Source organism: Sus scrofa, chromosome 18 (assembly GCF_000003025.6).
Source record: "Sus scrofa isolate TJ Tabasco breed Duroc chromosome 18, Sscrofa11.1, whole genome shotgun sequence".
Lineage (NCBI taxonomy): Eukaryota > Metazoa > Chordata > Mammalia > Artiodactyla > Suidae > Sus > Sus scrofa.
In genome coordinates, this window is record NC_010460.4 from 31,130,838 (window position 1) to 31,144,724 (window position 13,887).

Here is a 13,887-nt window from a genome sequence, read left to right on the forward strand (position 1 = left end):
CACAAGACTATTCTCCAGGGAGTTCTTGTTATGGCTGAGTGGAAAAAAAATTCAACTAGTGTCCATGAGGACTAGGATGTGGGTTCAATCCCTGACACCTCGCATTGCCATGAGCTGTGGTGTAGGTCGCAGACCTGGCTCGGATCCTGTGTTGCTGTGACTGTGGCACAGGCCAAGCAGCTGTAGCTCTCATTTGTCCCCTAGCCAGTGAACTTCCATATGCTGTGGGTGTGGCCCTAAAAAGAAAAAAGAAAAAAAAAAAGACTATTCTCCAGAATGTAAGAAGAAAATAATAGGGCGTGTGTTTTTATTTTTATGTCATCATTTGTAATTTCTAGTTTAAGTATGTTTTAAATGTATATGATATAGTAGTACAAAAAGATGAATAATTCATAAACATATATACATTAGGGGTTCATGCTCAAAAGTATTTTTTTGTTTACTTGGTTAAAAAGGGATTTAAATGCTTTAAATCATTCAAGGTACATTCACTCAGTTAACCCCAAATTGTACCAAAATTAGTTTTTCTAGAATACAGCTAAAAACTATTTTATTTTTTTACTTGACTTAAAAATGCTGTGAATGCTTTACAATCATTTAAGGTACATTCATTCAGTCATTTCCAGATAGCAGGTTAGTTTTTTTCCAGAAAACATGTGTACCTACCTCATTTAGGTAGAAGCATGACTTTAGCAATCCCCACACCCAAAGACAGAGAAACCAGAAAATAACCCTGAGCCTCTCAATACCTCAGGTAACCTCCACAACCTTCGCATAGGGCCAACACAATGGCCACAAACTTTATCAAATCCTTTTCATTATTTTGTGTGAACACACACTTCCACACCAACTTTCTCTTCTGTAGTTTTACCTCACAGAAAATTTATGGCATAGGGGCTTTGAGGCAAAGAGATTAGCTCAGGGAGCTATTAGGTCAGAAAAAGTGACAGCAGAAGAAATGACAGCTGACAGACAGGGCAGATACTGGGAAATAAACACGTCATAACACCTTTGTGAATTCAGCTCAGTGAAACAGTGACTGTCCCTAACAAGAACCTGAGTCATTAAGGAAAGAATCAGTTACGTTAGTGCAGCGTTCTGGTTCTTAAGGAGGCAGGTTGGTATTTTTATGTTTTAGAAAAAATCACCCTTCCTCCCCAAAGAGGGTCATATTAGAAAATGCTACTTGAAAGAATACCTTTCACACAATTATGGCTTTATAGCTGCCAGGGAAATGAGCAATCATGATTCTTGGCCCATTTGTTGTAACTCTATTTCTCCACCTCCTGGGAGAAGGTCAAGTGGACAGCTTTCTGGAATCCCATTCGTACTTCAGATAGAGCTCTTTCTTCTTTTTCACCATAATGCATAAGTCCTTCCCTTAAATTTTAACCAAGAAAACTGATTCTTCCACTTTTTGAATATTTGTAAACTACCCAAAGGCCCAAATCCTTCACTTAACATGTAAAGAAATACAAACTTAATAAATGAGGTTCGACCAACATGTATTGAGAGTTGACTGTATGTAAAATCATATGCTTGGTGGTTAGATTTTAAAAATAGAGGAAAGACTGGGTGTTCAGAGTGTACAGGGGAGGTGGGGGGAGGGTTGCCGAATGAGAGAGGGACTCACAGCACATAAATAATGGCTGTACTGCAGGAACCTGGAGGAAGCAGCTTGTAACTACAGACGTGGGTGGGGAGAACCAGGGGACATTTCAGAAAGAAGATAACCAAGCTGAGTATTGTTGATGAGTAAAAGTTTGCCTGTCAAAGATCTTCGGGAATTCCAGACTGAAGTGCTAACGCCTACAAGGCACAGAATTGTGAAAGCCCCAGAGAGGTTAGATGACTTGGCAAAGGTTGTTTCTGGGATTCACAACAGAGCTAAGTTTCTTAACATCCAGGCTCCTTGTTCCCAGTGATTATCTGGATAAGCCATGTAAATGAATTCATCACTGTAAGTGACAGGGAAGCTAGGGTAAGTCTGATCTTGTGTTTAGGAGTTCCAAAGATTTTCTGTTGTTGATGTTTGACCAAAGAATGGGGCATAGAATCTCCTGTTGCTGAATTAGCTTGACTTTTCCTTCCCTTTCAAGCTCCCAGTCAGTGCCTCTTTCAGCTGACTGACTCCTCTGGCCTGGGGCACTGGCCTTCAGGGTATTTCCTTGCTGTCACCATACTTTCCTGCTTGTGTTTTGAATGAAGGGAGTGGGAGGTTAAGACAGACAGCGACACCTTCAGATAAGAATAACTGAAGGCAAATGAAGATGAGTGTATCCCATGCAGTAGATAATAAGGTCCACAGGCAGTGAACCTGGATATACCAGGTATTGCGGAAAAACAATCCATATATAAGAGGCCCTTGAAAACAATGCTAGAATCACCATTAGAAGCAATTTTAGCACGATGATCATGACAAAGATACTTAAAATGATGGAGAAGATGATGACTCCTTTGTTACTATGACCCCTCAACTCATTTATAGTCTCAGGTAAAGAAGGGAACTTCAACTCTGGTATTTAAACCAATGCCTCCATTTTTCCAAGTTTTGTATTAAGAAATAGGCACTAAATTAAAAAATGCAGGTTTGTAGATCAATTACATTGTTCACTCATGTGTGGGACCTTTAATCTACTCTGAGAGAAAGGCACCGTTTTCTCAAATATCCTCCCACCTCCCCTTATTCTCTTCTCTCCTGCTTTGCACAGTCCCCGTTCCCCAGGCACTTGGATCCCCCTACTATTCTCTTGCTACCCCAGGTCTCCAACCTTAGTCTCTGTGCACATATATTCCAAAGTTTATAAGGATGAATCTGGTTTAATGCATTAAACACATAGGTATAAATAACTCTTCCTAATTCTAGGAGGAAAAATCCTATTCCCATGTTCATAGTCCCCGTAAAATGCCTTCAGGCCTGTCAAGGGACATAGGTTATTTGTTGCCACATTATTTTAGTGGCAGAAAGTTGGAATCAACGTGCGCAGCCATCCCTGAGAGAGCAGGAAGTTAATGGGGTGAATGCAGAGCATGGGATACTGTGTAGCTACTAGAAGGAAGAGTTTCTATGTACCTTTTAGCAACCAAATGGATCTTTCAAACATTGTATTTAGTGAAAAGAGTAAGAAAATTTAATTCTAGTGCAGCACCAATTCATAATTAGTGCAGCACACATAAGACAACAGAGCACAATTTATAAGAACACATGCAAGCAGGACTTACATATACACATGGTAAAATGGTAATGCAGGGAGGGAAGAGCGAAGAACAGGAAGCAAAGAGAATATATAAATATAGGAAACTTGTACAGACCAATGACAACATACCACATACCACGGTGCTGATGAACTCAGTCCTTTGCTCTAGAGACCCAAAAGTTACAACTACTATTGCCAGTAACAAGTCAATTTGTAATAACAGCAATAATAACACTTGCTTGAATTTTTTATTTGGTAGATTGTCAGGCAGTGTAATAACATGGCCAGAAGAAATGAAGATGTAGGATATCTGTTGCAAGAGGCATGCCTTACATATATCTTTAAAATCACTACAGACGATTACCTAATTGATCTGGGTTAAAGGTCAGCAATACCAAAAACACACTTTGGTTACAGGAGCCTATCTATACAAAGCCATGTTTCCTTACTTACTCGCATATCGACTATTGTAGTCTCCAGAAGAGTGTCCCCTAAAAAGTAATGTCCACATCCTAATCCCCCAAACCTGTGAATGTTACATTATTGGGTTAAAGGGTCTTTGCAGACATCATGAAGTATTTTGTTGTGAGCCACACAGTAAGTCCCAGACATCATGAAGTATTTTGAAATGAAGAGATCTTAGATCATGCAGGTAGGCCCTCATCTCAATGGCAAGTGTTACGGTTAAATTTAAGTGTCAACTTGACTAGGCCAGGGGATGCCCACATAGCTGCTTACACATTATTTCTGGGTATGTCTCTAAGGGCGTTTCTGGAAGAAATGAGCATTTGAACTAGTGGACTGAGTAAAGCAGATATACCTCCCCAGTATGGATGGGCAACATCTAATCCTTTGAGGGTCTGAATAGAACAAAAAGGCAGGGGAAGGTTGGATTCATTATCTGCCTGACTGAGCTAGAATATCAATCTTTTGTCACCCTCTGAACTCCAAGTTCTCTTAAATGAGAACCTGTGCCATTATTTCTCTGTCTCTCAAGCCTTCAAACCATACTACCTGCTTTCCTGGGCCTCTAGCATGCAGATGGCAAATCCTGGGACTTCTCAGCCTCCATTCAATACTTTACTATAAGTCATATACATTGCCTCTGGGTTCTATTTTTCTGGAGAACGCTAGTACAGCAAGTGTCCTTATAAAAGACACACAGAGAAGAGAAGCACTATGAAGATGGATGCAGACATTAGAGGTTAGTGGCCTCAAACCAAAGAAGCTGACAGTTATCAGAGACCTACAGAGGCACAGCTCCACCTTTGCCCTGAGGCTCCAGGAGAAGGAAAGCCCTGTCAACACCTTGATTTTGAATTTGAATTTTGAACCATGAGAATCATTTTTTTGTTGTTGTTGTTTTAAGCCACCAACCGTGGGATAATTTGTTATAGCAGCTACAGGAAACTAATACAACTATCTTTAGAAAAAGTGAAATTAAAACTTTTTGGGCCCAGTGTACTACCATTAATTTTTTGATTTTTTTTCTGTTCTCTCACTGTCAAAGGGAAAGACAATCAACTCTGATGCCTGAAGGGACTCAACCTTTTTATCAAAATACCTTTCCAGGCTGACATATATCCACCCCAATACCTGCATGGGTATAGCCTGTATCTTAGCATTAATTACAATGACTACCATATACCAAATCTTTAAAGTTTATACATTCTTTACCACTCATCCTCAATTTTATCCTGGGGATAACCATGTGCGACCTGTATTGAAGGTGATATAATCCCATTCTATAAAAATAAGGAAACAATGTTTGAGAGGTTAAACAACAATCAGTGGAGTAGTAAGTTGAAAAGCTCACGTAATGCTTAAAAGTACGATTCTAAAAATTATTTCTAAATTAGAGGAAATCTCTAAATCATATAAAACAAGGTCGTTAAGGCCAAAGATGATAAGAAAGAGAGGTTGAAACAAATCATTACAAAATGAAATTGTGACCTTTAAAATTGCTGGAATATCTTTGGACTATTTGACTTAGATCTGCATTGAGACCCTGAGATACTTACTGACCAATATTGCCTGTGATCATTTAGTACTACAGACACTAAACCTCTTTCGTACAAGGATGCAAGTACCTTCACAACCTAAAGAAAGCAACTTCTTAGGACCATTTAGTTGATGTCGGTTTTTTTTTTTTTTTTTGCTTGTTTTTGCATTTTTGGTCTTTTTGATAAATCAGTCCTTGAAGAGCATCTGGGATTGTCTTAGCATCGCTTTTTAAAAGCTGTTTTAAAAATTGAGTACAATTCCCAAATTAAGGAAAACTACTTTAAAAACAAAGCTATGGAAGATTCTCAATTAACTCAAATTATAATTCTGAATTTTCAGTTCAGCATGAAGAAGATAAGTCACTCCTTTCTTTGGCTCTGCTGAAGTCATGCTTTCCAAGACTCAAAGGTTCTTAAGTCAAGAAGTCCATCTGTTCTGCCAGGCCCTCACCGTAATCAGAGTAGACAACAGGACAAGGGGGAAAGAGAAGACTTTTGATTAGAGAATTTGAAACTTATATCCAAGAGAAAGTTAAAAACTGTAGTAAAACAATCAGCAGTTTGAAATATTTCCCTAGTGGCCTTTGACCCAGGGCAACAGATATATTAAAAACTGCATACTTTAAGCAAGATGAAATGAAAGGAATCCATTTTTGGAGGGTCTTTGACAAGCTTAACATTCTTCTTTAGGTTTGTTAAAATTTCTCCAAAAAGTGCTAACCTCTACATATAAGAATCTTGCTTCCAGGATTACAGATGATACAGAGGCTTGATTCAAATATAGCAAGAAAAATTTTACCTATCTATAGTTTATGTAGTTTAGTGGATTCTATAGAAGCTCAGTGGTAGTTTCAAAATACTGAATAAAAGAGAAAGTTTTTCTGGTATTAGAAATATCTTCAAATCATTTTGTTTCCCTAGTTATTTTAAATGCATAATAATAGTGATATACATAAAAAAGTCAACATCCTAGAAAGCCATCTTTAAAGTTAAGTAATTACTTTTGATGGTTCAGGATGAGTTCCGTCACTGAACTGTCAAGCCAATAAGTAATCAATTGTTTATGCAATTAAACTACAATATTACAAAAAGTATTATACCATGCCCAAATTTATATTTCTGAAAATGATCAGCTGACTAACAAAACTGAATTAAAATAATTATTTAAACCATATTACCTTTGCTACTATACAAATTATAATGTAACATAACTTTGAAGGATTTCTTCATTCTCTTATCAATATTTATATTATGCACATAACTATACACTATGAAGGTATATTTAAGATTGCTGTATTTTATGTTTAGCATCTAAGGAATTTCTCATTATTAAATATCATGTATGCTGAAGGCCAGAAAACATAACTTTCATAAAAAAATAGTACCTTATACTTTGTGTCCGTTATGCTCAACACATTAGTAAGTACAGGCAGGCAGAATTCATTGACCTTCAATGACGCCCACCTCCTATGCAATCCCTTTCCTTGAGCGTGGGCTGGACTTAGTGACTTGCTTGCAATGAGCAGAATAAGGCAAAAGCGATGTTATAAAACTTCCATGATTAGGTTACAAAGCCTGAAAATTCCATCTTGCTAGCACCTTCTCTCTCTCCTTTCTTTCTCTTCTATGACAAGGAACTGAGGGTTGCCCTCATCCAGCAGCGTAATTTAAAGAAATGAATCCAATAAAAAACATAGGTAGAAGGGACCTTGGAAGCAGATCTGCCCCCAGGTGAGCCTTCAGATGAGACTGTAGCCCAAGCCAATACCCTGATTTCAGCCTCTGAGAGACCCTGAAGCAGAGAACCTGTCTAAGCTTAGCTTAGATTAATTACCCATACAGGCCATGCAATAATAAATCAGGGTTGTTTTCAGCCAATTAGATTTTGGGCAATTTGTAATGAAGCCCAGTGGCTAATACAATCATTAGTGATGGCTAATACAATCATTTAACTTTTTTTTTCTTTCTAAATCTACGGACAACAGAACACCATTCAAACTGGTGTTCTACTGTTTGAACTTAAGCGAACAGCAAGCCTTGACAAATGTCTTCGTGTCCAGCACTTCAGGAGCAGAGGATCATTGTTTGCTTCTCAACCAAAATAAACACAAGAGCTGTCCTTCAGCCAAAGGGTAAATTTGTGCCTGTCCTGTTAGTGTCTGATTTTTTTTGTTTTTTAAAAAATATTTTTTATTTTTTCCATTATAGTTGGTTTACAGTGTTCCATCAATTTTCTACTGTACAGCAAAGTGACACAGTCACACAAACACATATACATTCTTTTCCTCACATGATTTTTTCCCATCATACTTATGGGTAGTAAGTGAATTCTTCTACCTCCATAAAGCATCAGATATTCTGACAATTTAAAAAATCAAGAAGTTCCCACTGTGGCTTAGCAGTAATGAACCTGACTAGTATCAATGAGGATGCAGGTTCAATCCAAGGCCTCGCTCAGTAGGTTAAGGATCCTGCATTGCCATGAGCTGTGGTGTAGGTCACAGACGTGGCTCAGATCCCAGATTGCTATGGCTGTGGCGTAGGCTCAAGCTGCAGCTCCAATTCAACCTCTAGCCTGGGAACTTCCATATACTGCAGGTGTGGCCCTAAAAAGAAAAATTGAGATATATGATTAATATGCAATAAAATATACAGATTATGAGCTTAACTTGATGTTTTAACAATTGTATATATCTATGTAACCATCACCCAAAATAAGCTAAAGAGTATTTCTATCACCCCAGAAACATTTTCTGCCTTTTTCTTCTTACTCTTCTTCCTCACTGACTGTCATGCCCTCCCAGCTACCTAATTTCTATTGACATGGATTAGTTTTGCCTTAATCAGAATTTCATAATAATGGCTCTAAATACAGTGAATTTTGTTGTGTCTGGGTTATCTTAGCTTAACATTACAGTTTTCATAGCCATCCACATTGTTGCATGTGTTAGTAGTTTTGTCTTTTATTGCTGAGCATCTTTTTACTTATGCGGATATACCACAAGTTATTTTGCTATTCACCTGTTGACATACATTTGAGTTATTTGAAGTTTTTCTATTATGAATAAATCCACTGTGACCATTTGACTATAAGCCTGTGTGTACATTATTTTTATTTGTCTAACCATGGGATTTCTGGGTAATCATATAGCTAACTTTAGGAAAAACTGCTAAAGAGTTCTTCAAAGAATATATAACATTGTACAATCCCATAAGTAATAGAGAAGAATTCCAGTTGCTCAACACCCTTAGTAATATTTCATCTTGTCAATTTTTTTTAATCATAACCATTGTCATAGGTAAAAGTGGTACCTCATTGTGATATGAACTTGAATTTCTCTAATAACTAATGCAATGGTACATTTTTCAAACATTTATTAACTTGTCCATTTTTATACTGAGTTGCTTGAATTTTTGTTATTTCTCTGTGTGTGTGTGTGTGTGTATTCTGGGTACAAGTTCCTGAGATATATTCACTGTAATTTTTCCTCCCAGACAGTGGCTTGTCTATTCACATTCTTTTTTAAATTTTTTTTTTCTTTTTAGGGCCACACCTGCAGCATATGGAATTTCTCAGGCTAGGGGTCAAATCCGAGCTTCAGCTACTGGCCTATGCCATGGCAATGCTGAATCCAAGCCAGGTCTGTGACCTATGCTGCAGCTCACAGATCCTTAACTCAATGAGTAAGGCCAGGGATTGAACCCATATCCTCATGGACACTAGTCGGACTATTAACCTGATAAGCCACAATGATAATTTCCTCCATTCATATTCTTTTTTTTTAATTCAATTAATTTCATTATATTTATAGTTGTATAATAAACTCTTTAGCAGTTTTTCCTAAAGTTAGCTATATGATTACCCAGAAATCCCATGGCTAGACAAATAAAAATAATGTACACACAGACTCATAGTCAAATCATCACAACCTAATTTTAGAACATTACCCTCCCAAACCCCAGTCTACCCCTCCCTCCGTGCTGCCTGTCCCCTTTGGTGACCATAAGTTTTCCAAAGTCTGTGATTCTGTTTCTGTCTTTCAATGGAGCCAAAATGTTAAATTTTGATAATGCACCATTTATTTTTAAGTGTATGGTTTGTGTTTATTGCAGCCTGTCCAAGAAATCTTTGCCTAATTTGAAGTAACAAAACTGGGCTTCTGTGTTTTCTTCACGAAATTCTATTTTAAATTTATATCTATAATCTATCTCAAATTGTTCTTTCTATGTATGGAGTGAGAAAGAGATCATGATTGACTTTTTTTCCTTTTTTTTTTTTTGGTCTTTTTGTCTTTTTTTAAGGCCACACCCACGGCATATGGAGGTTCCCAGCCTAGAGGTCTAATAGGAGCTGTTGCTGCTGGCCTATGCCACAGCCACACCAATGCCAGATCTGAGCCACATCTGCGACCTACACCATAGCTCACGTCAACACTGGATCCTAACCCACTGAACAAGGCCAGGGATCGAACCCACAACCTCATGGTTCCTAGTTGGATTCGTTTCCACTGTGCTATGACAGAAACTCCTTGATTGAATTTTTTTCATACTGACATCCAGTTATTCCAGCACTAAGTGTTGAAATGACTTTCCTTTCCACATTCAAATAATTTGCCAGTTTCATTAAAAATCAAAGGACCATAAATCTGTTGGTCTATTTCTGGGCTTTCTATTCTGTTCCATCAACTTGTTTTCCTGGTGTTACCTAGATACTACACACCATAACTGTAGTTTATCTTAATTCTAGAAATCATATGGTACATGTCCTCTAACAGTGTTCCTTTTAAAAACTGCTTTGATTTTAAGTCCTCTGAATTACCATGTAAATTTTAGAATAACCTGTCAAATCTCTTGAAAATAACCTTCTAAAGTTCTGAAAAAGATTTCATCAACTCTATATACTAATATAGTAAGAATGGACAAAAATATTGACTCTCAATCAGTAATATTATATTTAGTTTTTTCCTTAATATCAGTGATATTTATAATTTGAATATAAAGCTCTTATACATTATTTGATCTATTCCTAAATATTTTTGTCAAGAACTATGAAATTTCTGAAATGTTACCCTATTTGCAAGATAACAAGTTAACCTGCCATGGTTACATTGGGTGCTGGCAGAAGACAGTTGAATTCTAGGTCAGAGACAAATGACAGCTTTTTTTTTTTTTTTTTTTTTTTTTTTTTTTTAATTTTCCCACTGTACAGCAAGGGGATCAAGTTATCCTTACATGTATACATTACAATTACATTTTTTCCCCACCCTTTGTTCTGTTGCAACATGAGTATCTAGACAAAGTTCTCAATGCTATTCAGCAGGATCTCCTTGTAAATCTATTCTAAGTTGTGAAATGACAGCTTTTTTTTCACAGCAATAGCACTAGCCAGGGTATTAGCACTTGCACCACTTCTCTAAATCCCAATTCCTATGGGGAGATACAAAAAAAATAATCATTTGATAACTCCATAAGTTTAAAGACCTAAACATTGGAGTTCCCACCATGGCTCAGTGGAAAAGAATCTGACTAGTATTCATGAAGATAGAGGTTGAATCCCTGGCCTCGTTCAGTGGGTTAAGGATCCAGCATTGCCATGAGCTGTGGTGTAGGTTGCAGATGTGGCTCAGATCCTGAATTCCTGTGGTTGTGGCAAAGGCCAGCAGCTACAGCTCTGATTCCACCCCAGCCTGGGAATTTCCATATGCCATGGGTGTGGCCCTAAAAAGACTAAATAAATAAATAAATACCTAAACATTGTACAGTGAGCAATAATCAAGCCTTCCCTTTGCTCTATAGAAAGGCACTAACTCTGTCTTCCAATGTTTTTCGTGACACAAGCACATCTGAAAAAATGGTTCAGAACAAGAGCAGTGTCTGCACTGGTGAAATATGCAAAAGGGAGAAAGATGAATAGAGAGCTGTCTCCTAATATCTTACGTTTTTTGATGCTATTTTAAACATTGTTCATTACTAGTATAGATATAAGTAATTGATTTATATATCTTTAAAAAGTAATAAGATAGTGATTAAAGTCTAAGAAACATACTCCTGGAAAATCATTCAATAAAAGAAATCAGAAGTGAGATTACAAACTTACTACAGCACAAATGAACATTTGAATCTAAACAGAGGAAAAGCTGTACTCAGAGGGCAATGTGTAGCCTTAGATTGGCTTTATTAATAAAACTAAAAGATTAAAGTAATAAGAAGATGGCATTAATTTTAAGAAACTTTTAAAAAGACAATATTTTAGACTGATAAACAGACTTAAATAAAGATGGACAAAGGATCTTTTAAAAGATAGAAATTAAAAAAAGAATGTATACATGTATGTGTAACTGGGTCACCATGCTGTACAGCAGAAAACTGACAGAACACTGTAAACCATCTCTAGTGGAAAAAAATAAAAATCTCTATATAAAAAAAGACAGAAATAGTAAATCCAATGATAAATCTTTTAAAACAATCTATAAAGGAGTTCCCATTGTGGCTCAGTGGTTAATGAATCCGACTAGGAACCATGAGGTTGTGGGTTCGATTCCTGGCCTCGCTCAGTCGGTTAAGGATCCGGCATTGCTGTGAGCTGTGGCGTAGGTTGCAGATGCAGCTCCGATCCCACATTGCTGTGGCTCTGGCATAGGCTGGTGGCTACAGCTCCGATTAGACCCCTAGCCTGGGAGCTCCATATGCTGTGGGAGCAGCCCAGGAAGTGGCAAAAAGACAAAAAGAAAAACAAAATATCTATAAAATAGGTCAGAATTCCTAAATAGACATTTCTCCAAGAAGACATAAAATGGCCAAAAAGCACATGAAAAGATGTTCCACATTTTTAATTATTAGAGAAATGCAAATCAAAACTACAATGACTTACATCACCTCACATCAGTCAGAAGGGCCATCATTAAAACAATAAGTTTTGGAGAGGGTATGGAAAAAAAGGGAACTCTTCTATGTTGTGGAAATGTAAATTGTTACAACCCTATGGAGAAAAATATGGACGTTCCTTAAACTAAAAACAGAACTACCATATGATCCAGCAATCACATTCTTGGGCATCTATCTAGAGAAAATCATAATTGGAGAAGATACATGCAACAATTTCTCATTGCAGTTCTATTCACAATAGCCAACACATGGAAGTAAACTAAATGTCTATCAACAGAGGAATGGATAAAGAAGATATGGTACATACATACAATGGAATATTATTCAGCCATAAAACAGAATGAAATGATGCCATTTGCAGCAACATAGATGGGCACAGAGGTTATCATACCAAGTGAAATCTGTCATACAGAAGAAATAGAAATATCATGTGATATCATTAATATGTGTAATCTAATAAAAATGATACAAAAGAATTTATTCACAAAACAGAAATAGACTCAAAAATTTCAAAATCGTTTGGTTACCAAATGTGAAATGTGGAGGGGAGGGATAAATTAGGAGGTTGGGCTCAATATATACATAATACTATATATAAATTAGGTAAATAACAAGGACCTACTGTATAGAATAGGGAAATCTACTCAATTATCTGTAATAACCTACATAGGAAAAGAATCTGAAAAAAGAATGGATATATGTATATGTATAACTGATTCACTTTGCTGTACACCTGAAAGTAACACAATATTGTAAGTCAATTATACTCTAATAAAATTTTTTTAAAAATCTATAAAATAAGGTCTGTATAGTCAAGAATAATTAAGAATATTTATACATTATATGCAATGTATTAATATTTCTATATTATATACATTTTATATATATGCAAGATTAAGAATTAGAAAGGACCTATAGGAAAAAATATTAGAAAGACCTATAGAGGAAATTATTAAAAGAATTATAGTGGAGATCCCATAGTGGCTCAGCAAGTTAAGGACCCAACATTGTCTCTGTGGGTTTAGGATCTGGAAAGGCTGAAAGCTTGTGGCATAGGTTGCAGATGCATCTTGGATCTGGTGTTCCATGGTTATGGCATAGGCCTCAGCTGTAGTTCCAAATTTTACTCCTAGCCTAGGAACTTCCACAGGCCACAGGTGCAGCCATTAAAAAATAAATAAAATAAATATAAAAATAGAACTACCATATGATCCAGCAATTCCACTTCTGGGTACCCTCCGAGGAAATGAAAAGAGGATATCAAAGATATATCTGCACTCTCACATTCACCACAGCATTGTTAAAAATATCCAAGATAAGGAAACAACCTAGGTTTCTATCAACAAATGAATGAGTAAAGAATATATAATACAGTGATTGCTTCAGCTGCACATATACTAAAATTGGAATGATACAGAGGAGATTAGCATGACCCCTGTTCAAGGATGACAGGGAAATTTGTGAAGCATTCTATAGATTTTGATTCACTTTGCTGTATACCTGAAACTAACCTAACATTTTAAAAAGTGCACCAAAAAAGATGTGATACACACAAGACTCAACACACATAGTAGGATACTATAAGCCCATGACAAAGATAGAAATCCTGCCATTTGCAACAACATCGATGTATTAAATCTCACTTGATATTAATTTTGACTTTCATTAATTTTGCCTTTCTCTCATAAACATTCATTCAACTCCTGCTAGGGTCAGGAGTCTTTGCTAATGAGAAACAGATAAAAAATATATAGACATAAATATGGAGGGCCAAAAGAAAATTACTAAGCAAGTAGAATAAT